Source organism: Copadichromis virginalis, linkage group LG4 (genome assembly GCF_057382275.1).
Source record: "Copadichromis virginalis isolate Kocher_CV1m ecotype Utaka linkage group LG4, C_Virginalis_male_GT1.1, whole genome shotgun sequence".
Lineage (NCBI taxonomy): Eukaryota > Metazoa > Chordata > Actinopteri > Cichliformes > Cichlidae > Copadichromis > Copadichromis virginalis.
This window is the reverse complement of record NC_140621.1, coordinates 20,941,063-20,968,725: the sequence shown is the minus strand read 5'-3', so window position 1 is coordinate 20,968,725 and position 27,663 is coordinate 20,941,063. Positions and strand designations below refer to the sequence as shown.

At 42.3% G+C, this 27,663-nt stretch overlaps 1 protein-coding gene and 1 pseudogene across 2 annotated transcripts in view; one reads left to right on the top strand and one right to left on the bottom strand.

Moving 5' to 3' along the window:
* prkcab (protein kinase C, alpha, b) overlaps positions 1 to 27,663 on the bottom strand; it is a 130,206-nt gene that overhangs the window by 101,918 nt on the left and 625 nt on the right. The gene's annotated exons all lie outside the window — the stretch shown is intronic.
* Positions 101 to 27,248, top strand: LOC146711332 (uncharacterized; annotated as a pseudogene).

The window sequence follows — 27,663 nt, the reverse complement described above, 5'->3', positions numbered from 1 at the left end:
TGTGCTGATCGAAGTGGAAGGGATCATTAATGCAAAGCCTCTTGGGTATGTCTCTTCGGATGTAGCGGATCCGGATCCAGTCACACCCAACTTATTGCTAATGGGGCGACGAGATGCATCACTCCCCCAGGTGATTTATGCTTCGAGTGAGATGCTGGGAAGACGGCGATGGCGCCATAGTCAGATTCTGGCGGACCATTTTTGGTCCAACTTCCTGCGTCACCATCTGCCGGATCTTCAGAGGAGACAAAGATGGCAGGGGGAAACTGACAACTTGACCATGGGACAAGTGGTTATGGTGGTTGACTCACAACTACCGCGAGCGCAGTGGCCCATCGGAAAGGTGGTCAAGGCCTGTCCAGGGCCAGACGGTTGGGTGAGAGCGGCTGAGGTGACAATCAAGGGACAGACATATCTTCGACCAGTTGCCAGATTAGTCAGACTCTCAGCCTGGGAGGATGATGAGGCCTGTAAACCCAATGATGCTTAGACTTTCGGTTGAAGAGCAAATTTATCACTTAAATTTGGGGGCGGCTGTGTCCGAAAGTCTCCTTATATTTCAATCGCATCGCTATAAGTGCAGTGTTAATTTCTGCCGATAAGTTCCACTTTGTTCTTACTGTTTGCTGCGGTGATGACGTCACATGCTTTTACGACGCTCCTGCCGTATCACGAGTCCGAGGAGCACTAGCCATGTTTTTTCTCCATGAGTGTGGGGGAATAGCGATCTCCAGCCGTGTGCGTTCCTGTGCAAATGTGAGTCAAAATCCCTCCAGTTCTACGAGTCTATTTCCACTTATAGCACGGGTTGGACTTTGACATTGATTACAGGGGGTTTATGCTAGGAGATTTATCGAGAGTGGTAGAGGCATGTGACTTACCACCGTAGCATTTGTTGCGGGTTGGATCTGTGTACCGCGGTTGTGTTATTTAGCCACAAGAGGGCACTGAAGACCATGTAATTGCTGACCTTTCCTAATTTGGGGGCATTAGGTCTTTTCTGTTGTCTGAGATATATAGATATTCTTGTTTCCTGCCTGTTTAAATGGGATTGTGGGACTTTCTTATGTCAGAGCATTCAGCTGATTATTTGGGTTACAGATCATTATATTGGCATGATGTTGGGAAGTGACGAGTGTTATATTTATATGTGAAAATTGTTTCTCCTTGTTTCTTGTTATTCAGAACCACACGTCTGTCCACCCCTCCCACATTCGTTAAGTATGCCTACTGCTGTACTGTTGAGCTGCTATTAACTTCCATTAAAGTATATCCGGACATCACTCTCTGTGCCCCACTCTCTGACCGGAGTTTAAGTCCTGAGGGAGCTATCATCCCAGCATCCCAGAGATAACTCTCTAACATATGTATTACTTTTATGTATTAGTCATCTATTTGTTGTAATCATCTATCCTTACAGATGTTTATTACACAAAATAAGTTATATTATCACACTTCTGGCCACATAGCGCTGATATTCACTGCACATGCCCATATTAACTTTTTCCAGCCAGGTGTTTTCCTTTTCCCATTCCTCCCTGTGCTTTTGCAGCCTATTTTTCTTTCTCTGAGCGAACAAACATTGCTGCTCTAATGCTGGGCTCACACTGTGCGATTTTTGGCCCATTTTGAGACGATTTCTGAGTCGTGCGACGGATTTGGTGATCAGACCGATTTTGGCCTTCATTGTGCGTCGTGTAGTATACGTGGGGTAACGAGAAGCGATTAACACCTCACGACCAGCTCCCGATCATCAATCGCTCGTGAGGGTGTCACCGCAGCCGCTCACACTGCGCACGCGCAAACACGTAAACGTCGGTGAAAAAGACGGAGCAGCACAGCTGTGCAGCGTGTGATCTGGACACAAGCCATGGAGGCACAACTTGTAGAACTTTAGAAAGCTCATCCGAGCCTTTTCGATGTGGCATCACAAAATTATCACGACCACAACAACCGTGAAAACAGTTGGATTTACACTGCTGCTTAATCACAGCTGCCTGATCAGTGTTTTTCATTAGCAATTTAGCAAAGTTGATGGTGGTGGTGTGTGTGTCTGTGTGAGTGAAAGACAGAGAGAGCGAGCGACAGATTGTCTGTTATAACCTTCATTTTATGGAGGCACAGTGTGAGCTCTCAGGTCGCATCAGAGCATCGGGCGGTATAGTGTGAGACCTGCATCGTGACCTACCAACTTCTAACCCCTGCGAGTCAATCGTGCAGTTTGAAAATCGCACAGTGTTTGCCCAGCTTTAGGTGTACTGTCATCCGAGACTTGCACCGCAGTGTCGGCGTTTGTTTCCCTGTTGGCCATGCTTGTTGTTGTGGTCATCTGTTGTCTTCCGGTATTTTCTCTGTAAGCGACCTTTCCTCGACCAATGAGATAATCTGAATTGTCATACTCGAATTGTCATAAGTGTGCTGTCAGCTCATTGGTCACAAAGCAGGAGAGGGGCTGGGAATTATGTTTTCAAACAAAGCGTTAATTCCATTAACATTTATAGACTACTTTTGATTCTCACTATATTACGGGACAAAGTGCGTCCCTTATTAGCTCAATACGGGACGTGTACTTTTGTTTCGAAATACGGGACGATTCCGTATTTTAAGGGACGGTTGGCAACCCTAGTCATGTCTGTCCCGTCTGTAACAACTGAAAATAAAATAAAAGAAGTAATATCAACAAAGGTCGATCAAATGGACCAATACGGCAAGGCCGTGATGATCCATTTGGCAAAGTAAATCCATTGGGTATCCTTGTTGGTCTTCAGACAACAATTCTGACGGCTAAAGAACCAAAAGGGACAGGCAAAAAAAAAGAAGAAGAAAAAAAAAAAGACAGCCTCTTCAAAGATGCAGACCTAAACAGATTTTAGACAGACACACACACGCACACACTGACACAACCCGACACTCACACTCTGTCCCTCTCTTAAGCTCTTCTGGGTGTTTCTCTAGCACAAAAACTGCAGAGCCCCAGAGAAACACAGTCATGCCGTATTGAGGTCAAGAGGTTTGAGCCAGTAAAACCTGGCCGTTGTAAGAAGAGGAGAAGCAGTCAGTAAACTGTAGTGTTGCTTCAGCCCCTTTATTGCTGATTAATGGCACTCGGCTGAGAAAGGGAGCATGACTCTTCTCATCTGCGCCTGGCTAATTGGCCTAGTTAATCCACACGCCCCGCATCCAAGGCTGTGCGGAGCGATTAGTCAGCCTGTCGAGTGCATGGCTCATACCATTTGGAACTGAATAAGGGAGAGAAAAAACGAAAGGCAGCAGCTGTGGCGAAATGGCATTCTGTGCTTTCTGCAAGATGGTTTCAATTAGCACCTGCTACCTCCCACGCCACCCCGTGCTTTCTTATTATTTTTTCTGTTATCTTTAATTTTTTCTCCCCATTCAGTTTCAACAATTACTTTTCCAGCACCGCCACTGTGAAAACAAACCTATATAATCTAGTCAAAAAACTCATAGAACATCTTGTACTTCGTATATTTGTGTAGATTTCACCCCGTGTTTTTAATAACGGGTATCTACACTGAACAGCTATGATGATCTAAAACATATTAGGTAAAGTCTATGTAGCATTTCCTAATGACTGGTGAGCCCAGTTGTAAAATGTAAACAATATGCGCTCTTGCAAGACATGTCCTTGAACTTTGTTGCAACAAACCTTTAACTTCCCCAGCACGAACACTCCAAAGCAACTGTTCAGGGAAGCTTAGCCCTACTTGAAAAATTATTGCCAGAATTGACAATATAGCGAGGTAACAAGTCTGTCTGTCCGTCTGTCCATCCAATTATCACTTATCCGAGTTGCAGCAGTCTAAGCAGACATGCCCAGACGTCTCTCTCCCCAGCTACCTCCTCCAGTTCACCTATGAGGAAACCAAGGCATTCTAGAGCCAGACGAGAGACCATAATCTATCCACCGTGTCACTGGTTCTGCCCTGAGATCTCCTCCTGCTATACATGCCTGAAGTGTCTCACCTAAGGTGCGTCAAGAGGAGGCACCCTAGTTGGATGCCCGATCAACCACAATTGCCTCCATTTGATTTAGAGGAGCAGCAGCTTTACTCTGAAAAGTATCAACAAAGAAGACAATGGCTCACACTCAGGGTTCAAAATCCAAGAACTTCCTGCTTTCCCCACACATTAACACTGCTAAAAGTTTCTAAATATCTCGAGCTTAAAAGGAAAGGGCTTTAACCAATGCAGTCCTCCATTGCAATTTTATGATTGCTAGATGAGTTTTTTGGTTGGCTCTATAAAAAAAATTAATCCACCCATCAGCATATACATGCAAAAGATTTTGCTTACATGATACACCTAATATAGCTCTCTCCTATATCTTATCTATTAAGATTAAGTAGCCAAACAAAAGTCACCACCTGGATTTAACTAAGCAAACGAGTGCCTCGGAGGATGAAGTGATACATTCATCATATCTAGTGTCTACTTTAAAAGCCAGTGGGGGCAGTGTTGTAATCAGGGGATACTTCAGTTGGTCAGGTGCATGTTCAGTAATGTTATGTGCCCAGGTAAAATTAGTCTGCAAACGACCAGAATATATTAAACGGCCAAGTTTTGCCATCAACATTTTCTATTTCCCTAGTGGCAAAGGCATATTCTGAGACGATCATGCCGGGATCCACTAGGCTCAAACTGTGGAAGAGCAGGTCAAGAAGCATTAGACATCATTTTCATGGATGAACAGACCAAAACATCCAGACTTAAACCCGTTTGAGAATCTTTGGGATGTGCTGGAATCCATCTTTGCCATTATCAACGCAAAAGAAAAAGAAAGAAAGAATGAATGAAACGCCAGATGGAAATGAAAAGTTGTGACACTGCATAGGCATATCAACATAATGCCATGGCCATCATCAAATCTAAGGGTGGGCAAAAAATATTACAGTGTGACTTTTTTCCTTTTGTTTATAATAAATAATGGGCAGGACTTCTTATATTATTCCTCGTATACACATAATTATACACGTTCTGTACTGCTCTACATTATGCAATATAATTTTGGAAGTTGTGCACTTATATTCTGAGATGTGAGTAGGTGTTTAGGTAAAAGCTTGTGAATAACATTGAAAGTATTTAGCACTAAAGTTGAGGATCTAAAGCTATTTTAAAGCCACCAGATTGTGCCAGAATGTGGTCCTAGCACAGAGACATGAGCGGTATGTTTTCATCTTTTCAGATCAAAGAAAACTAAAATATTTCTGGGCCAGAATGCAAATTCCAGGTCTAGTTGGAGCTGCGAAAAGTATGTTCTTATTTTTCAGCCTCTTTTGGGACAGGAAAGTTGGAAAAAGATATGCAGTGCACGGTTTGATAGACTCGAACCTGGGTCTCCGCATTAGACTTACACTGTATGGATTTTGGGGTTTTTATTTAATGGGACTAGAGCAGTCAGAACTGAACCTGTAGAAACAGAGTAGATTTTAGGATATGTTTGCTCAATTATGGCCTTTCATACCTGTAAATAAAGAAGGTCCTGGTTTGGTACCTTTGCAAAAAAAAAGCACACCCATTCCATATTCTTATTTATTATTTTCAAAATTCAGCTATTTCAGAAGTGTAAATGGTTCATTGGGAACAAATCTTTTTGCTAAAACAAAGCATATATTGAAACCAAAAGTGTAACAATAAAATACTCTGAAGTGGTTTTGAGCCTTGCATCCTTCTCTTCATTTCAACTGCTCTCCACAGTTGGGTAATTCAGCCCATTGAATACGCGGGCCTGTATGTGGTTAACCTCACTTTCAGATACAATTACGCCCACCTCTCTCGCTCGCCTCTCTGTCACCGTGTTTCTTACTGGCCCTCTCTAGCTACAGGTGAAGAGCTGCTCTTACAGATCGAGGCCTAATTTTTCTCTCAACAGCTTCCATTGCCACATCGTTCCAGCGGGATCTGCTCTTTCCATCCAGCCGGCCAGAATCAAAGAGCTGTTGACACAGTCTGAACTGACTTGTCAAGGCCACCGTGTCTGCATGACATTCAGTTTGCATTACAGAGCCTGTGAGTGTGTCGCAGTGCTGATGCACTTTTGTGTTATCTGCTAGATGGAAAGAGACCGGGCATTAGAACACTGTAGCCCTTCAGTATACAGATGTGAGTGTATAGTATGGGAGTAAGTGTCAGTGGTCCTGACGTGTGTGTTTGCCACATGAGATGTGGTTGATATATAGCTTAGTATTACTTCTATGTAGACAGACACTTTGCTATTTTTTTTGTACCTGCAATAGCAACTGCAGAGTGTGAATACTTACACGAAATACATGTCTGCAACTGAGCAAGACCACATGTTCATTTCAGGCAGATATGCAGAAAAATCCACACAAGTACAAAACTCACATATGCATTTTCTGCTCTCGTGTGGTTTTGCTTAGTTGCAGACATATTTTTTGTTTGAATAGTCAAAGATTGCAGTTAGTAAGGTTAGTAGACAAAAGCTCTAACAATCATCATTTCTTCGTCTAGCATTTCCTTAATCACAAGGGGCCACTAGAGCAATTGGAGTCCTGTTTCCTCTTAGTCTGTGTGTTAAGCAAATGTTTTAACCACTACACTAGAAAGTCACTACAACATAGACTTATTTTAAAATGAATTCATTACATTTAATCATTGTTTGTAGTTATAATCATTAGCTGATAGGTCTATTCAATAGCAGGCTGGTAGTCTAGTCAGTGGTGAGAACAATGAAATTATATCAAATTTACTTAAAGGCTGTTTAAATCTGACTGAGGAGGAAATTTCCTACATTTTCAATGTACACCTGATGCAAATTTATCTTGCAATTAATCATTTGTTTGCATTTTGTTTGTTTTGTTTATCATTATTACTGTTGCTACGATCATTGTTGCTGTTGTATTGCTATTATGGGTATCACTGTTGTTTTTACTGTTGCTGCTACTGCTGTTGTTACTGTCCAGTTAAATCTTATTTATATAGCAACAAATGACGGTGCCTCAGGACCCTACAATAATATAGAGAAGACAGAAAAAACCCAACTATCAGATGAGCTCCTATGAGCAAGCTCTTTGGTGACTGGAAAAGTTGTGTAACGCTGATTGCTTCTATCATGCAAGCCCATAGTCAGCAGCATCTAAACTGAAGTTAATGGGATACTTTAGGGAATGAGGACAGCTCGGGATCCATGGTGGTAGCAAACAGCAGGCTCAGCACTCTGGAGGCATTTCACCCTGGTGACACCAAATTTTTCTTTATAGTTTTATGATGCAGTTTAGTACAATATAGTATGATGACACAACAGGAAAAAAATATTATTAAGATTATTATCACCATTTGAGACCTCAACAAAATTCTGGATCGCTGCATGTCTAACAAATACTGAACCTATGTGTGGCTTTTTAAAAATCACCATTTTTTTTAATACAAAACACATAAAACAAGATTTATTGGTCATATTTCTGTTTTCATAAAGTCAATATTCCAACAATGGTGCCTTATAAATACAAGAACAGTTGGTAAGAATCAATGCAACCCCCTCAAACCCACACACATCCGTCTTACACTTTAGGGCAGCAAAAATAACACTTCATTGCTTTCATTTATTTAGTTAAGACTCTATGTCTTGCTGATCACTTCATGACTGCATCTCAGTCTAGTCAAATGCTATTCTGGCTTTCTTTCATTACCTTTTTTTATTCAAAGCTAAAAATATATAAAGCCTCTGGATACATAGGTTACTTTTACATATAAACAGAAAGGACTAAGTAACAGAATCCCTTGCAATTTTATCAACTCCAGAGTAGACCCCAAATCAAAGGATCAAAGGGGGAAAAAAATCTTCCATTCACCGACAGGAATGCCAGTAAAAACATGATTGCAAAGCACTCATTCTCCCCTGTGGTGCATGTTGCTATATTTGCCATGAGTGGACCAGAGAGGCTGGGAAAGACGAGGAGTCAACCTCAATTAGGAGTTGGAGTTGTTGGGATCTTTCTCCTGCCTTTGTCCTCCTCTCATCTCCCACAAGAGACTATGGGGTGAGAGTACTCAAGATGAACTATATCTATGTAAGATTAAATATTTGTGTGAGTGCATGTGTTATTTTTGTTTTTATGTCCAGAAGAGTTGTTTTCCCCAGTACTTCTTACTTTTAAGGTGAACGGTGTAAAAAGAGTCATTGTGGGGATATATCTGTGGTTGTGAAAAGAGTTCCGGTCCTATAGAAAAGTTTATGGGAAAACGCTCCTGGGACTTGGAACAAAACACCAAGTCGATTTTCTAAATTCTCAGGTATAGAAAGGAGAATGCTCCAGAGTTTGTTCAATTGTTAATCACAAGTCAATACCCAATGAGCACGCAGTTTTCACAGTCAGATCCACTGCCTTAGTTCTTTTTCCTGGTTGTCAAAACACTAAGAAACCCTCAAATTCACTGCCTGTACTAAATGAAATTGCAAAAGCTATCATAACAAATTGGAAAATAATGCTCGGTGGAACATTTTGTGGTTACTGATTCAGCAGCAGTCAGTTCGATAAAGTATCTGAAATGCATAGCTTTCATGTACATCATGTATCATAGCAACCAAAGCATTTCAGCAGATAAAACACTAATAATTCAAGCACTCTTGCCTTGGAGTTTTCAGCCAGCCAAGAAAGCTTTGCTGTCCAGTTCAATTTATTAGGGATAACAAGTAACAAGTTTCCAAATTAATTCTATTGACACCTTAAATGAACTGAATTTTTGGTTTATGAAGGAAAAATAAACTCGACTCCTCAGATACACTGGTCTCTATTTACCTAACCAACCTTTACATAGTATTCACTAAAGTCTAAGGAGCTTGGAAAGAAAAGCGTCAGGACTTCTTTGAGTTGCTTGAAGACGTTTCACCTCTCACCCGAGAAGCTTCTTCAGTTCTAAGGTCAAATGGTGGAGAGTCCCAGATTTAAACCCAGTGGGAGTTTCCCCCCAAAGAGGGACAAAGGACCCCCTGATGATCCTCTACCTAATCACATGAGCCAAGGTCTGAAAGCGGGTGTGGGTCACAATCAGCCAGGGTTTCGGGTGAGCTCATTGTGAAACCTAACCACACCCTATCATGTGATTTCCTGAGGTCAGATGGCCCAGGGTGTGAGTGGGCGTTAAGGCGTCTGGGGAGGGAACTCAAAACTGGATTATAGATGGCAGACAGCTGGTGTCGTAAACCACCGCCTCTGTTCAAAGATGGTCGCTCACAGTGGACATAAATGGCTTCTTTCACTCCTCTTTCAAACCATCTGTCCTCTCTGTCCAAAATGTGAACGTTGGCATCCTCGAAAGAGTGACCTTTGTCCTTTAGATGCAGATGGACTGCTGAGTCTTGTCCCGTGGAGGTGGCTCTTCTATGTTGTTCCATGCGCTTGTGAAGTGGCTGTTTGGTCTCTCCGATGTAGAGGTCTGGGCATTCCTCGCTGCACTGTACAGCATACACCACATTGTTAAGTTTGTGTTTAGGAGTTTTGTCTTTCGGGTGAACCAGTTTCTGTCTGAGTGTGTTGCTGGGTCTGAAGTACACTGGGATGTCGTGCTTGGAGAAAACTCTCCTGAGTTTCTCCGATACACCGGCTACATAGGGGATGACAATGTTGTTGTGTCTGTCCTTCTTATCCTCCCTCGCTGGTGTCTGATCTTCTTTTCTGTGCATCTTTGCTGACTTTATAAACGTATTCACTTAAGAATGCTTAAATGAGGCACAGCTCCACATGGCTTAACATTAGCATGGCTTGGCACATCGCTAGTTTTACAGTTATATATGTACATTACATAGTTTTTCAAATTATATTTTTCAACTATATTTTAAGCAACATAGGCATCTTAGATTAAAAAGTAGCAAAAGACAGCTGCTTGTTTAGGTCACTGAATAATAACAGTCAACCTATATGCTGTGAAGCTAATGCACAGGCCCGGGTTTGAATACGCCCAGAAGCCATTACGTTTCATCTTCTCCTGGTCTTTCTCCTAGTTTTCCTAGCTTTTCTCCATTGTTATATTGCAACAAAGACCGAAAAGCCTAAATAAAAGTGGCTAAAAAGATATCCAGCTCAACTCTGTATTTTAAAAATGTTACAAAATGCTAGAAGCTAACTGGCTTAGCCACAGGAAATAACAGATTCTTCTATTTGGCATAGGAGCAGCATGGAAATAGTACACAAGCTGTTGACATTTACAGTTAGGTCCACAAATATTTGGACAATGGCACAATTTTTGTACATTCCCCTCTGTACAACACCACACTGTATTTTGAATAAGAGAATCAAGATGTGATTTAAGTGCAGGCTTTGAATATTAACTGAAGTGGTTTAAGAAAAGTATTTCAGGTTACATGTCATGCATTGTCCCCCGTTTTAAGAGACTCAAAATTAATTGGATGAACAAACATTTTTTTAAAATACAAGGATTATTTTTAATACTTGAATAAAAATTCTTTGCAGTCAATTACTCCCAGAAGTACAGAACTCATCAACATTACCAAATGCTGTGTTTCCACCCTTGAGATGCTCTCATCAAGAGTGAAAGTCTTGGGTTTCACTCAAGAGTTTCACAAGAGAGAATGCCAAGAGTCCCAAAAGTTATTATCCATATGGATGCAGTTTCGCAGTATTTGGCTGAATCTAATCAGAGAATATAGCCATGTACAGTTCAGAATTCATCTTGTTACTTCTATCAACAGTCGCATCAAACATAAACACTACTGGCAAGCCATACATAACATTGCCTCCACAATGTCTGGCAGATGCTTCAGATTCTCTCTACACACTTTTCTCTTCCCATCATTCTGGTACAGGCTAGTCTTGGTTTAAATCTTTCCAAATATTTATTTTTCAGAACTGTTCAGGCTCCAAAGTGTGCACCTTGCTGTTATTTGTCTTAACCATTGAAAGAATGAAATAAGCAGCTGGCCATGAAATTGCTTGTCCAATTAATTCTGTGAATGGGGCCTGTGTATCATATCTACTATCATATGTACAACATTTACTCATTTGTAATTATTAAACCCTTGCTCTTTCTCCCACAGTGTTTCTGTTCTGCTGGAGTTTTTCCTTTCCACGCCAACAGTAAATCTAACACTAAGGTTATGTGATTCTTGGAGATTCTTTCTAATGTTATAGGGTCTTTACCTTACCATATAAAAGGGCTGTCATCGTGAACTAGCCAAAATCCACCGTGCTGGTGTACAGATGGTTGATAGACATGAATGTACATTGCAAATGCTGATTTTCAAAAACATGAAAGTGGCGAATTTGCACAGTGGACTTGATTCATACTTTACATAGATACTACGAACCAGCTTCAACAAAACAACGTTGGTGAAGTCTGGAGAGGCCTCAGAACCATCTCGGGCCACAAACAGCAGAACTCTCTGCCTGGGAGGGATGTGAGGTGGGCAAATGAACTGAATCATTTCTTCAACAGATTTGACTCAGCCATGAGGCAGTCTGCAACATCGGCTGCAGACTCACCCACCCCCACTGCTGCTGTTCCACCTCAGACACTTCACACCTCCTCTATTCACCCTGCTCACTCCCCCCCACCCCCAACAACAGCATCCAATACACACTCAACACAAGGCTCCAGCCTGTCTCTCTCAACCACCCAGGTTAGGAGGGAACTGAGGAGGATTAATGGCAAGAAGGCAGCGGGTCCAGATGGCATCAGCTCGAGGGTCGTCAGGTCCTGCGCGGACCAACTGTGTGGGGTGATGGAGCACCTCTTCAACCTGAGCCTGAGGTTGGGAAGAGTCCCACAGCTCTGGAAAACCTCCTGTGTTGTACCAGTGCCAAAGACTTCACGCCCCAAGGACCTCAACAGCTACAGGCCGGTGGCTCTGACATCCCACCTGATGAAGACCCTGGAGCGGTTGGTCCTGGCTCAGCTTCGGCGCCTAATAAGCTCATCACTGGACCCACTTCAGTTTGCCTACCAGCCCGGCATTGGAGCGGATGATGCCGTCATTCACCTCCTACATCGTTCCCTCGCTCACCTGGAGACCGCTGGAAGCACTGTGAGAATCATGTTCTTTGATTTCTCCAGTGCCTTCAACACCATTCTTCCCTCGGTTCTAAAGGACAAGCTGGTGAACTCTGGAGTGGACCATCACCTCACTACCTGGATCCTGGACTACCTCACCGACCGACCACAGTATGTGAGGACTCAGGGCTGTGTGTCGGACAGGGTCGTCTGCAGTACGGGGGCCCCACAGGGAACGGTTCTGGCTCCGTTCCTCTTCACCATCTACACTGCAGACTTCTCCCACAATTCCACCCAGTGCTTCCTGCAGAAGTTCTCTGATGACTCTGCAATAGTCGGCCTCATCACTGATGGGGACGACAAGGAGTACAGAGGTCTGACCCAAGACTTTGTGGACTGGTGCCAGCTGAACTACCTCCAGATCAACGCCAGTAAAACCAAGGAACTGGTGGTAGACTTCCGCAGGCACAAGCATTCTCCACTGCAACCACTGAACATCCAAGGTATGGACATTGAGGCTGTGGACAGCTACAGGTACCTTGGTGTTCATCTGAACAATAGACTGGACTGGACTCATAACTCAGACGCCCTCTACAGGAAAGGGCAGAGCAGGCTGTACCTGCTGCGGAGACTCAGGTCGTTTGGAGTGGAGGGCCCACTCCTGAAGACCTTCTATGACTCTGTTGTGGCTTCTGCTATCTTTTATGGCGTGGTCTGCTGGGGCGGCAGCATCTCTGCTGGGGACAGGAAGAGACTGAACAGGGTGATCCGAAGGGCCAGCTCTGTTCTAGGATGCCCTCTGGACCCAGTGGAGGTGGTGAGTGACAGGAGAACGGCGGCTAAGCTGTCATCCCTGATGGACAACATCTCCCACCCCATGCAGCAGACTGTGACAGCACTGAGCAGCTCCTTCAGTGGGAGACTGCGGCACCCACGGTGTGGGACGGAGAGATTTCGCAGGTCTTTCCTCCCCACTGCTGTCAGACTCCATAATAAAGACTTTAACTGATCAAGCACACACATCCATACATATGCAATAATACTAAGTGCAATAATCCTTTCTGTCATCGTTGTATTTTTACTCAGTTGTATATAGTATTTGTATTCTATTTTTATCTTATTGTATATTTATTTTATTTTATTCTACTGTATATAGTATTTTATTTTATTCTATTCTGTACAGTTGTGTACTGTATTTATTCTTATTGTATTCTAATTTTTGCCTCATAACTTTTGCACTGTCCACTTCCTGCTGTGACAAAACAAATTTCCCACGTGTGGGACTAATAAAGGTTATCTTATCTTATCTTATCTTTATAACTATATTGTAGGAGAAGAAACAAAAACAAATTGGGCCAGATTTAAGAGTAGTCCGAGCTCTGAGACAGACTGATAATTTATGAATATGCTTACTGGTTCAAATGGACAACACAGCTGAACAGGAATCAACAACACATTTTGTTTGTGTGTGTTTGTTCAAACACAGTAGAGCCTCCGTACCATTTTCAGCCGTGCCTTCTGCCTTTTATAGGCAGGACTAAACTCGTTAATATTTCCATACACACACACACACACACACACACACACACACACTATCTGCTCACTGTTTACTGTAGCCTCATGTAAAGGTACAATTTGCTCACTTGAATTTGCTTCCAGCAGGAAATCTGTTTCTGGTGGTAAATATGTGGACAGATGGACAGTCAGGTAAAAAGGGGAGAGGTGTGAGGATGACTAAGATCGGCGCTGCAGTCTCTTCCTGGGTGACCCTCAAACTGTGCAAACACGCAAACACATACACACCAACACACTCACGCACACACACATACATGCACACACAGCAGGCGCAGGAAGAAGGAACACACGCTTCAGAAAACTGGCACACAATCTCTAACCCTCTGCCTCTCTCTCCCTGCTGCCCTGTCTTCCTGCATCTTTGTCCTTGCACAGAAATAGCATAAATATTATTCTGAAGCTGGGAAAATCCCATGTGTCCATCTGACTGACACACACACACACACACACACACACGTCTTTTAGGTCTATTTCATCAGCATCTTTCTCATCTCTCCTGCTTAGCTTTATGCACAGAAACTTTAAAAGGATCAGATACAGTAAATAACAATAAAAGACAGCTGGTAGAGCATTAATGTAAAAATATGCTGCTAATTTGACTTATCCGTCGATTAAAATGGGCCACACTATTGCACGCATCTCATCTGCAGATTTTTTTCTTATTATTGTGTTTTAATTTTTTCTGTTCTTGGCTGATAAAATTACATAAACATCTTACTCCAGACTGGTGGAAATGACTAAAACTTTCCCGCTGTTCCCAAAGGAAAAGATTCAGGAAAATAATGGGCTGATTAACCAGCACTATGATTAACTGACAGCTGTCACAATAAAAGTCAAATACATCAGTGTTACATCAGTTATGGAGAAAATACAGTAAAAAGAGTGTTTGTCTTCTCAGTATTGAAGAATAGCGGTGATGATGTTACATTCAAATCGTATCTTTTCTCGGTGCTCATACCTTCAGTGGCACACAAGCATGCAGGGTGTAAGACTCTGACCCACTGAGCTCCAAAACCTCCTGAGTGCAGTGCACATTGTACTCACCTTATGTGGGTCAAGACTGAAATCTCTGACTTAAAACCATTCCAGAAATAGCCGTGGGAGTAATCACCACAGAATTCATTAAGCACAGCTGGAGTGGTGAGACATGTAAAGATGAACGCTTCTGCTTTGAAATCCCCCGGGGAAAGTCTTTCTGTCCAGGACAGACTGCTGAGCGTTGCACAATCCACACAAATACACAGTGGCCTTATTGATCCATTAGACGGATTGTAACAAGTGACACTAAACATATAACACACTGTCATGGCAATTGATGGTTTAGGGAGATAAGCCCTATACACAGTAATAGGGTTAAATGTCTTCTGTTCTGCACTGATAGTGTCCTGTTATATAAATCGTTGCGGCAGCATCTATTATGAATGAAGGAAGGTTTAACGCGCTGCCATCTTCCACCTTATAAGAACACTGCTGAGATAAAAGAACGGGCTTTTACCGATAGGCGCTCGCCCCGTGTCCATCTGTACATGGGTCAAACAACTAAAAATGAATGCAAAGACAGACTGAGCTGTTACACATGAGCATAACCCAGTCATTGAGGGGGGGGGGGGGGGAGTTACACAAAGAAAAAGTCATTTTGTAACAGATGCTCAGCCAGTGTGGTAGAACGTTATCAGCATGTTTGTGGCAACACCGAGCCAGCCGTTTATTGGATCTTGTCAGATGTCTCTTCTGCCTCTCCTCTCCATGCCATTTCTGGAAGCCACAAAGATTAAAATCACAGTGCTGCTATTGCTCCTGCCACTCTCAGTTGCCGTTTACAGACACACAGAAGACAACCAGCACTTCTCACTTCTTCGCTTCACCATCTCACCTCTGTCCTCCAGCCTGTGACCTGGAAAGTGACCTCAGAAGGATGTGTCCATTCCTAAAATGCATCTCAAGGAGACACAAAGCTTGCAGGAAGAGCTTCCCTTCATAGATAATCCTAACTATGGCTGCTGGAGCTGTTATGAACACTGCTTCATTTATCTTACAGAGGCTATAATACAATAGCCGTAGAGAACATAACAGACCCAGGTGGTGCACACAAGAAAATTACTTGTTATTGTCAAATGTATGTTGCCTCAGATGTTTGCGATTCCTTCTTGCCTCCTCAACTTGCATCCCAAATGGGAAGGACTAGATTGTAAGAAGATGAGGAAAAGAATAGGGGGATGGAAGTAAAAACAAGGAAGAGGAAAAGAGGGAAACATAATCATGCATATCCTCTGTCTTCGGTGTCTTCATTATTTCTCCCTCCGAGGCCTCTCCCAATGCTCTTTTGCCTTTGTTTGTTAAAACACAGTGTCATCTTATTACACTGCATTGTGTCTCAGCAAAAACACACAAGCAGCTCCCTGACAATTAACTACCCACTCTCAGCTGAGTAATGCTGCCGAGCCTCCAAAGAGACCCCTTTTTAATGTCACCAGATGACACTGTGTTATGCAAGCAAAACACTGTGACTTGATCTGCTCAGACAGTCTGATAACGGGGAAATATTGCAGTTGCGGTGGTCAATACTGCACGGAGTCTGCCAGCGTACTGAAAATGAAAATGACATCCTTCCTTTTGTTGTGCTTCAGGGTGCAGCCAGCGAGCGCTGCTGGTCTGGCATTTCCTCGCCTCATTAAGGTCTTGATTTAGACTGTCTGATGAGCTCGCAACGATCCAGCCGCACAGACTCATGGAGGCACTGTCGAAGCTACTGAGACCCCTTTTTATTAGTTAAATGGAAGCTGAAGAGGTGATTTCAATGTTGACTCATCATTTAAGGATCACTTGGAAGAAGTTTTGTGTTACTGGACTTTAAACGGGGAAGGGCCTGCCTAGGGTAAACTACGTAACAGAGATTTGGCACATCACAGGCAGTGCGAGGGCCAAACACTGTTACCATGGTAACCTTGGCACACCATATCTGGCACGAGTTTACAGTAGCGAGTGAACATGAGGGAAAAGATATGGAAAATGTATCTTGTAAATCAAAACTGTTTTACAAGATATGACACAGGGCAGGTTACCAGATGTCTCTCACACCCGCACTCATTTATTGAATAAACACAAATCTGGCAAAGCAATATTGTACGTGTGTGTGCACATAAGTGCATGTGTGTATAAAAACAAGAAAACATTAAAGAGAGAATCTCAATGATCCCCTATGGGAAAGCATTTGGCAAGAGTAGGGACAAAGAACTCCCTTACTCTACTACTTTTGCATTGTTATACACTAGCTGCCACTTCAACTTGTTCAACTGCTCAATAACATGAATATCCAATCAGCCAATCACATTGCACAAATTCCACACAAGTATAGTTGTTGACAGGCTGGTCTAAGTATTTCATAAACTCAAAAAAAAATGCAACCACATAGGAAGGCAATAACTACTCATTACAACCAAGGTATGCACAAGATCATCTCTGAATGCACAAGAAATTGAACTTTGAAGCAGATGGGCTACAACAGCAGAAGACTACACTAGGTATCACTTCTGTCAGTTAAGAGTGGGATCCATCCTGGGGTTCAAGCTGCTGCTGATGGTGTAACAGTGTAGGGGTTATTTTCTTGGCACACTCTGGGCCTTTTAGTACCAACTAAGCATCATTTAAACACTACAACCTACCCGAGTATTGTTACAGATCATATCCATCCTTTTATGATCACACCGTGCCCATCTTTTAGCAGTCATAAAGCTCAAATCATCTCAAACTGGTTTCTCAAACTGTCCTTTTGGGATGTGTTGGAACAGGAGATTCTCAGTATGTACAGCAGACGAATCTGTAGCATCTGTGTGATGCCATCATGTCAAATCTCTGGAATGTTTTCAGCACCTTGTTGAATCTGTGCCACGAAGAATTAAGGTAAATGGGGTCCAACAGATATTAGCAAGGTATACCTAGTGAGTACCTAATGGCTGATGAACATACTTTAATTTCATTTTGCGTTCAAAGTTTGCATTAATAGAATTTTCATCAAATTCAATCAATGTCTATTTGACTGTGGCTGCTTCAAATCAAAAAAACATCATCACCGCCTTGTAGGAGGAGAATCACAGTCAAGTTGAAACTTAAAACACTTTCCCGTCATTATCTATTCCTTCTCACTCCCAATCCTCTCTCCTCCTCATCCTCTTCTCTCTATGTTGCAGAGTTTTAATGAGAGCTCTTTGTCTAGAACGCACACTTTGGCAATCCTCTTAACAGTGAAACAGAAGAAAGTCTCACAACCCTCTGTATTTAGGGGTGCTAACTGGCGCACAGATTAAAAAAGCCTTCTGGGCATGGCTGTTAAGGCCCTACAATTCAATTTGACAAGCTACCAATTCCCCCCAGAACAGTAACAACCAATATATTTGACAGTGTGAGACTTTAATGACCTTTGAAACCCATAAATAGCACTGTGAAATCTGCTGAAATTGAAAACACTACCTGCTCTAAGATAATATGATTCATACTATTTGACTATGTGACATTTTGCTGTAAGGCAAATTTGCTATAAAATTTGCTATAAATACCACAGATGCCTTTTTTATGAAAAGCTCTGCCATGTCATTGCTTTAATCATTTGTATATACAGTACAAGACTGAGGGGTGGGGGGTTAATCATCGAGCGCAGATGCAATCAGATAACATAAAACGCACATCGACACTGCCCAGAGGAGCCGTTACCATGATAACAAAATGGAAATGGCCCACTTTGTTGCTACAGTGGTTGAGCGAGAAGGTGGGAGAAAGGAAAGGGAGACAGACAGACAGCGGGAAAATGAAGGAGGGTGGTGGCAACAGAGAGACCCGGTATTCAATAGTGGGGGGGAGACTGGGCATTTTTGACTGTGAAGCAGAGACAGAATTACACATAATTATCCAGGCCAGCTAAGCTTCCACTCTTGGTGTAATTAATGCCATTGAGCTGAAAGAGGGTTTTTTAAAATCGCTGATATATTAAAAGAATGTTTCCGTGATTTCTCCACATTCAACTATTCTAATTAGTCCCAAGCAGATACTCTCTTTTCTTCAAGCTTGATAACTGTGAAGCGATGGCTTAAATCAAGTTTGAAGTGAAACTGAAAGGCCTGCTGTGGGATTTTGATGTCAATCAAGGAACTACTTGAGAAATTTCGGTTGCCAAATAGTTTCGTCAGACATTTGAAGTGAAACTTGGATGCTCTCCCTGATTTAGCGTTTCACTTTGTTATTCATCTGGGAGCAAAAAGGAAAAAAAAGTGTTGGCTGTAAAAAAAAAAAAAAAAATTATTTTCAAATAGCTCAAGGTATAATATACAACAGAATGACTTCTTTCTCTTTTTTATTTTGCATTTCTTTTTTTTCCAACTTAACTTTTTAGAATTCATGAGAGCTCATAATGGAGACTCCTCACCATCTTGTAATTCTAAATACTTAAATAAGGACCCAAACTTTCAGTTTTATTTCATGCAAATGTGACAGAGTAAATACAACACCCACAGGGATGTTTCCAAAAAGAAAATATATATATCAGAGTGAAGCAACAAAGCTTGGGTGTTGTTTGTAGAGCAACCAAAACATGATTTAATGAATTAACATATTTAGGCCATCTTCACACGCCAAGCACAGTGGGGCAGGAGGCCCCTTCAGATCTCAACAGCTTAAGAGGAGCAGCGCTGCGTCTCAGCCTGCTGTTGTGTAAGATGTTTATTGTTTTGGGGGTCCCCATCAGGAGCCGCGCAGGTCTCTCCGTCATGTTCCAACGCCCCCACGCTTCTGCTCCTTGATTGGTTAATGAGGTCCACAGCTCCGTTCAGAGCTGAGGAACTGATTGGCTCTACACCTACACCATCACGGCGGTCTCTTTGGAGGCATATCGGCCCTCGTATTGCTAACTGACACATACGTGTCGCCCACAGGGGTAGCAAATGTACCAACTGAGCAGTGGAGGAACCCACATCCAGTGCGCTCATCTGACAAAGTGAAAACGATATCATCCCTTGATGAGAAGTAAAACAGTCGCCGGGTCGGGACTGAGAGTGGGCAAACTGGATGCAGTTGGTATGCAAATGTATTCCAATCACAACAAAAGCCACACTGGTTGCTATTATGGAGACACCACCATGAAAGTAAAGCGCTACAGACAACATGGAGATTAGACAAAGCAACATGCACGCCTTTCTAAGGAAAGCAGTGGATATAAATGGGAGGAATGTTGCTTTTGGAGATCAATGCATAAAATCAATTCTTTATGCACAGACGGAAAGCTGCTTTCAGCTGCTCCCTTATTCACAAGGGGTCACCTCAGAAGCTAGCTCTGCATTGCATCCTGACGCAACCCCAAAGTGATTTCTGTTTTAAAGTGGAGATCTTTCCTTGTCAGGTGAATGTGTAAATCGCTACACCGGCTTTATGCACAGACAATGACTTCAAAGTTATCTAGCTGTGGGTCAGGCGTAAGTCACTTTTTAAGGCAAACTCACACATTTTTCTCTTGTATGAAGCTCGAATTTTGTCTTTTGCTATCTTTGCTTTCTAGTTAAATGCAGGTTTACCAAACATAAGGTGATATAGTTCCCCTCATAGCCAAACAGTTTACAGGAAGAGTGCCAACAACACTTGGTTCAAATTTTTAGCATCTTTCTATCATTTAGGAAAAAAAGACAAGCACAAAAAGAACAGGATGTGTGGAAAGATTTCAAAGAACACGTGACTCGTCTCTTTTGTTTACTCTAACTTTAACATTAAATACAAAGTTATATGTTTTTTTACACATCATTATTGTTGACTGTTTTTGGTCATCTTTCAAACAAAGAAGGCATGTAGGTGGATGGTTGCAGAGCCTGATTGGTTTACCAGCATGCCAATACAATCAGCTGATATTAGCCATTTGATATTAGCTGTTGGTAGTGGCATTCATAAAGACTAATGAATGAATGAAAAGTGAAAAAAAATAAAGAAGATATTGGAGAAATCTCACCCCAACTATGACACGAGTGTTGATCTTGCATTGATTGTCCACCAGGGGGCGCTCTGGTGGACAATCAATGCAAGATCATTGATCAGATTTTTTAAAATACATAACATTACTTAATAGGTACTTGATAAATATGCGTTAAATGAAGCTTATTATATTAATTATGTTAAAATATGTCATTCAAATGAATCTAAAATTTACATAAAACTCATGTAAACATGTTGCCTAAGGGATTGCTAAAGTAGTAGTACTGGTATCTGGGAGGTATCTGACTGATATTTGTCACATTTCTAACAGTATGATTGTGCTAAATGTTAATTTGCCATTTCTTGATCTAACAACAAAGACAAAGTAGCTGTGCACACTTTCCTACAACTCCGTGGATGCAAATTGTCAAAACAATTTAAAATGAAAGGATATATAATTTCCACTCACAACACCTGCTGCAATATCAGCTAGAACAGGTAGTATGTTGTTAATTAATAACAACTTCTGCACTTGAGACAGCGCTACTTGGATGTAACTTGGCCGCAGGCTACAGTCAGTCACCGCGCAGACATATTGTGCACCCCTGTTTTCGCTCTGCTCCCTTTCATCTGCTCTGAGTAGTCACACTGTTTGCTCTATCGTTGCCAAAGCTCAACAGCAAGAAGCCAAAATGTGTAAAGGGCCTCTTTGACTTAACCATCTCTTCACCCTCACACTTCCACCCATACAATTACACATCTTCCTGTGTTTATTTAGTGTTGCACTTATGCCTTCACCTTTGCCTCCTTTTTAGCGTCCTTCCACCCTTTCTACACTGTTACCGCTTCTTTCTCTTTTTCTTCTTCTTCCAACTGCCTGTCCAGACATGGTGCTCTCCTTCCAAACATGGCTCCTCAACTCTCCAGATGGCACAGTCATTTCCACGACTTCAAAGGATGAGGAGTAGGTGGGGGGGGAGGCAAGAAGGGATAGCAGAGCCTGCGCCACGGTGGCAAGTGATCCAACAAGCTGATGCACACTCGCTCACACAGAGGACCGCTTTCAATGAGACGATCTCGTGTTGGAAAGTTCAGGGAACAGAAGAAACTGTTTAACACCGAGACATCGGGGCTGTGTCCAAGTCACATTTTGATGCTGATGTCTTCATGTTTAATACATTTTTTTCAATCCAAGCAGACGCACAAACATTCGTCACGTCATTTCCAACGCCCGTCCGCTTGTATGTTATGCACTAATGCAGCAAAACAGCCTCTTATGTATTTCTGCATTATCTATCAACAAGTGCACTCACATTACTGAATATGTTAAATGGACCAGATCATACTTTAAACAAGACAGCTGGTTTTCACTCTGCAGCTTTATCTGATTAATTCCCTTGATGCATAAATGCAATTTTTACCATCTGGGGTAAAGAACGTGTGTGACCTGTGACTAAAGCATAATCTCAGCTGTGTGTTTGCCGTAGGCACAAACAGTGTTTTCTATATATAAGTAGCAGCAGAGAACATTGTATAAGGGTAAATAAGGAAGAACAGTACAAAGAAACTAATAATAGACACGCTTTATATATTATATATATACTTTAACTCAAAATCTGAGAACACGCATAGGCGCAGCATACTGTCCCAAAAAAGTAATTGAGATTGCATTTGGTTTTATCTTTAGCATTACTTGTGGATACAATATTTACCGGAGTATACTCAGATACATACGCTCACTGGCCACGTTATTAGACACCTAGTGACTGTTCAACTGCTTGTTTAATCAAATATTTAATCAGCCCGTCACATGCCAGTAACTCAGTGTAAGTCGAGAGGACCTGCTGAAGTTCAAACTGATCATCCGAATGGAAAAGCAAGGTGATTTAAGTGAACACAATTTGAGTGAAAGGTGACTGAGGTGAAATTGGCATGGCCTGAGTATTTCAGAAACTGCTGATGTGCAGGGATTTCCCCATAAAACCATCTCTAGCGTTTTACAGAGAATGATGGAAAAAGAAAGAATATGAATATGAGTGAGTGGAAGTTCTCTGGGTGAAAATTCATTGTTCGTGTCAGAGGTCAGAAGAGAATGGCTAGACTGCTTCAAGCTGATAGGAAGGCAACGGTAACTCAAATAATCACTCGTTACAACCAAAGAATGCAGAAGAGCAACGCACAACACATCACACCTTGAAGCAGATTTGGGCTACAGCAACAGAAGACCACACTGAGCGTCACTCCTGTCAGCTGAGGACAGGAAACTAAGGCTACAAGTCACATGGGCACAAAATTGGACAATATGGAAGGTTAGAAAAACGCTGCCTGGTTTGATGAGTCTTAATTTCTGCTGTAACATTCAGATGGTAGGGTCAGATTTGGTGCAAGTAACATGTAAGCATGGATTCATCCTTACTTCAGATTGGTGGTGGTTTAATAGGGTGGGGGTATTTTCTCGGCATGCTCTGAGCCCCTTAGTGCCAATTGAGTATCGTTTAAACACCACATCCTAATGAGTTTTACTGCAGATCATATCCTTCCTTTTATGACCACAGTGTGCCCATTTTCTGATGGTTGCTTCCAGCAAGCAATATGTCACACAGCAACTCATCAAGTTATCTCAAACTGATTAACTGAACATGACAGTGAGTTCACTGTACACCAATGGCTTCCACAGCCACCAGATCTCAATTCAGTAGAGCACCAACAGCGTGTGATGCTGTCTTATCAATATGGACCAAAATCTCTGAGGAATGTTTCAGGCACCTTAAATCTAAGCCACATGAAAACTACGAAGCTGTCAAGGTCAAACCAACTCACTAATAGCAAGGTGTAACTAATGAAGTGGCCAGTTCATGTATATTACATTCTGCCAAAATCAGTTTTTTTCCCCCCAACACAATAAATTTATGAAAAAAATAGAATGGGAATACGTAAACACAAATGGGCACAACAGGAGAGGGAGAGAAGGTACGGGGTAGTGACGTCTAGGTTGAGTGTATAATGGTGTTGGTGTGCCGAATTTAACTCAGCGCGCCCATCTGACAGGATGTATCACTGCTGATATTTCTCCATCACAGCTTTTTCCATGTACACTAACCACTGCCCTGTACAGCGCATCGTAAAGAGCGCTTTGTAAATAACAAGGTGTTTTAGGTGAGTCACATCCTGAGTGTTCCTATGGTGGCCTTAAATAAAGTAGGTTACAGTGAATGTGCGTGTTCAGGAAAACACAAGTAGATACGAGGTTGCTCAGCAAAAAAGGTATCACTTATAATCTTTTTATGAGCGATTCATTCTGCATTAATGAAATGAAAAAAAAATGCATTGCGCGATAACCTCAAACAACATTACCTTTGTTATGCTTAGCAATAAACAGTCACCACACTGGGAGCTGCAGGGGTTTAGTCCCACACCTACACAGATCACTTCAGTAATAAAAACATTTATTTTGCCATAACCATACTTTGACAGGATTTGCCACTGTGTGGTAAGGATGGGTAATCACAGGAGAATTATTAAGAAAAAAAATGTTATCTGGAAGCTCTAGGCAGCCGTTAATCTGCCTGCGCCTACGAAATCATAAACTATCAGCCACGCTGGGAAAAGGATAAAGATGAAGGATTCCAGGAGTTCTGCTACATCACCTTTCCATTAACTCTCAGAGGCTGAGTGCTATGTCAGTAACACATGTCACCTTTAGCCAGCATAGATACGAGCATCACAATGACTGCCAGTGTTGTAGGAGCACAAGTATGTGACTTTACATGCCTGCCTCAGAGAAACAGCTCCACAGAGATTCCCTTCTGGAGCTCTGTGCATGAGTCTGCACTACCAAAGGGAGAAAAAAAGAACTCGTGCCTCGATTTAAAGCTTAAAGGAATCAATATTTGAACAAAAATGTATCTCAACTGTCCATTTTACTGTTCCACGTAATAACCATCATATTTTTAGTTTTCAAAAAGCAAAGCTTGTCTCGCTTGGACACTTTCAAAAACACAGTCTTTCTGCATCCGAGAACGTGTTTCTGTCAGCCTCCTCCAAGATGCATTCACTCCTCACTGACAATTAGCACTGCAAGCAGACAGCTCAGCCCGTGCACGCCATGTATATATATGAATGTTCATGCACATAACATTCCCATCTACTATAGCCTCTTAAAATGGAATGGGACGTCTGAGTTAGTGATTAGAAAATGTAAAGGTCAGGCGTGGCTGTGCAGATGTAGGACAAGGAGCACGCAGATCTTCTTGCATGACTCTGCAAAATGACTCAGTAAGTTTGGTGCAAAAATATCAACACATGCATGAGATGAAAACTATGTTAAAGTTGGTACACTTAACCATTCATCGCAGCTCATTTTATTATCACGCCAGTTTAACTGAATAGACATGAAATGTTCTATCATTGATCACTGCAGACGTTTTTTCCCCCCCACTCTTTCATCCTTATGTTATTTACATCCAAGAGTACTGGAAGTGATTCTGTGGTGCAGTGATTAAGATCCATGGTTTGAGGCAGGGCAGAGACACAAAACCCAGCCTCAGGGGTCACAAGCTAGTGTGCTCCCAGTGCCGGGCCCAAGTCTGGATAAATGGGAGGGTTTTTGCCAGGAAGGGCATCTGGTGTAAAATCTACACCAAAATAACATCTGCTACAGTAAATCCCTTGGGAAATAAGGTCCTTAAACACCGAGGTACTGATTGAGCCATGACAACACTTTAGTACTATAGTTGGATGACTGCACTAAGCAGAGATTGCCACTCTGCTTAGTGCACAGCAGCCTGGGCACTTCTTACATCAGAGTGTGCTGATGTCTCCACTGGTCGACTCCTGGTATTATTTTCTTTATTGTTAAGCAACCCAATTGGTGACTTAAGTTTTCTTTGACCCCTGTAATAACTATTAAACTTTGCTCCTACTGTAATATCTTTGTCTCCCTCCTTCATCGCCCTGTTGCCATAGTGTTGGATATCTAAGAGAGAAATCTAAAACTGGCAAAGACGGCGGGCCACGGGGGTGTTGATTTCAGGGAATATATTGCAACCTGACTCAAGAGACACAAAGTTCTCGGTCAGTGAAAAAGAAAAAAAAAGAAAGAAAGACGTTCAGTGTTTTCCAAATAATCAGAATAGTTCTGTCTACACTGGAAACATGTTTACAAGGGTGATGTTTGACACCCACACAGAGGGTGGTGCTGTTCAGCTGCCACACCTGTTAACAACCTGACCACTAATTGCCACGTGAGCAGCAGCTGAAAGTGGTCTTTGTTAATGAAGAACTGGAGTGCCGGTATAGAAAAGTAGCACAGAGGGATGTATTGTACAGGACAGAGGTTGCACTCAGGTCCTAGATCTAATCTGCTTGCCTTTAAGCCATACTGTCTGAGGAGTACAGGTTACTGCTTCTCAGCTAACAGTCATGGCTCTTGGACTCATTTTCTGGTATGTTTTGTTGATGTTAGCACAATTTATTCCAGTTACCTCTAAATGAGACTTTAATCTGATGGCATCGTCTGGCTATCTTACAGGGTTTCCTGTATTTCTTTACCATTTGATAGTAATGGTGGTTCACCAACTATAAAAGGTAGTTGCTTTTCTCAATTTTGACATTAAGCCTAAACTCTGCAATTTCTATATAAACTTTCTCTCACTTTACAGGCTATGGGCATAGATATGGATATATGTATCCAAATAAAGCAGAGCCACGTGACCTAGTGGATGATGGAGATGATGACATTTTGACCTCGGATCAGGGTAACCAGCAGGCTGCAGACAACCAGCAAGCTGGATTTGTGTACAAAAGCTATAACAAACGTTCGACTAAACAGCAGCAGACTCAACAAAAACAAGCGAACCCACAAATCGCACCAAAGATAGAGGGACTTGTTAATGGTGAGACAAGACAATGGGGGCTAGTAAACCTTAATGAGCCACTCCTATTCCCTTGAAAGTCCAGCTCTGAGGTAGCTAACCCAGCAAAGCCCAAATTAGCTGCTGTAATGCCTCGCTCTGCGTCATTTGTTTATGCAAGCACTATGCCCCTCTCGACAAGCACTGGTCAAACTGCATACTATGAGCCTGCTTCATCCTCAACCTTTCAGGCTGTGGCACCTCGCAGCTATGAGTCCTGGCAGCCTGAACCAGTGAGCAATGGTAATGGGGTGGCTGATTCAGGTTTTGATTACCCAGGCCAGGACGTCGGCACAGTCTCCAGTGGATATAGCTATCGTTCAAGAAAGAAACCCAGTCTTGTGTTTGAGGAAGTATTTCGGTATCCCTCTGAAAACTCCCAGCCTCAAAGTACTGGTCCTGGCACTAATGATTATGGCCGATTACATGAGCAGGGGGTCTGCAACTGGGCAAACCTTCACATCAGTGAAGCCATCCTCTCCGAGTAACGTACGAGCCCAGCCTTTCTCTCAGTCTTGGAGGGGGGTTCTTGCTTTTTCGAAGTTCTTTGGAGGCAGGAAGCTTAAATTTAATAAGATGCTCCCCCGGCCACAAAATGCAGTGTTCAGCCCCCTGTGGGTCCAGGTTCCCTCAAGGGTCAAGGTTTACCAGAGTGTCATGGCTCCGTCAAGAGGTTATCAACCGATCTTTCATAACCCACATCCTTCAAGATATATTGTCCGGTCCAGAAGCAGCTACCAGAGAGGAAGGTATGTCCAAAGCAAAACCAGATACACTCCGGATTATCCTCCCAATGGCATGGAAGGTGTCGAACGGCCTGCACAGAGCTAATCAGCCGAACTGTTTGGCATGGGAGTACACTCAAAGATATGCTCATGCTTATTTCAAACAAAACTTGGAAAATGCTGACCATTGAAATGGTTGTCCAGGATATTAAAACTAAATGTTTAATGTTTGAAATACTCTAACAGTTCAAAGTTTCTGATCTGCAAATACTAACTTCTGCTTTCTTGCTTGCAGATGTGCTCTTTGACAAAAATAAACCTTTTTATGTTTAAAGTGTTTACTTTCCAGGCTGTTTTTATATTAAAAAAAATATATATATATATATTTCTCTTCATACTACTATACCTCAAACGATCACTATTGCGCAACTGCTAATGCTGAAAGTGGCTGTATTGCGCTTAACTTGTCTCTTCAGGCAAATTGTGACTGTCAGTTAAGGGGTGTGTGCCTATATACTGAG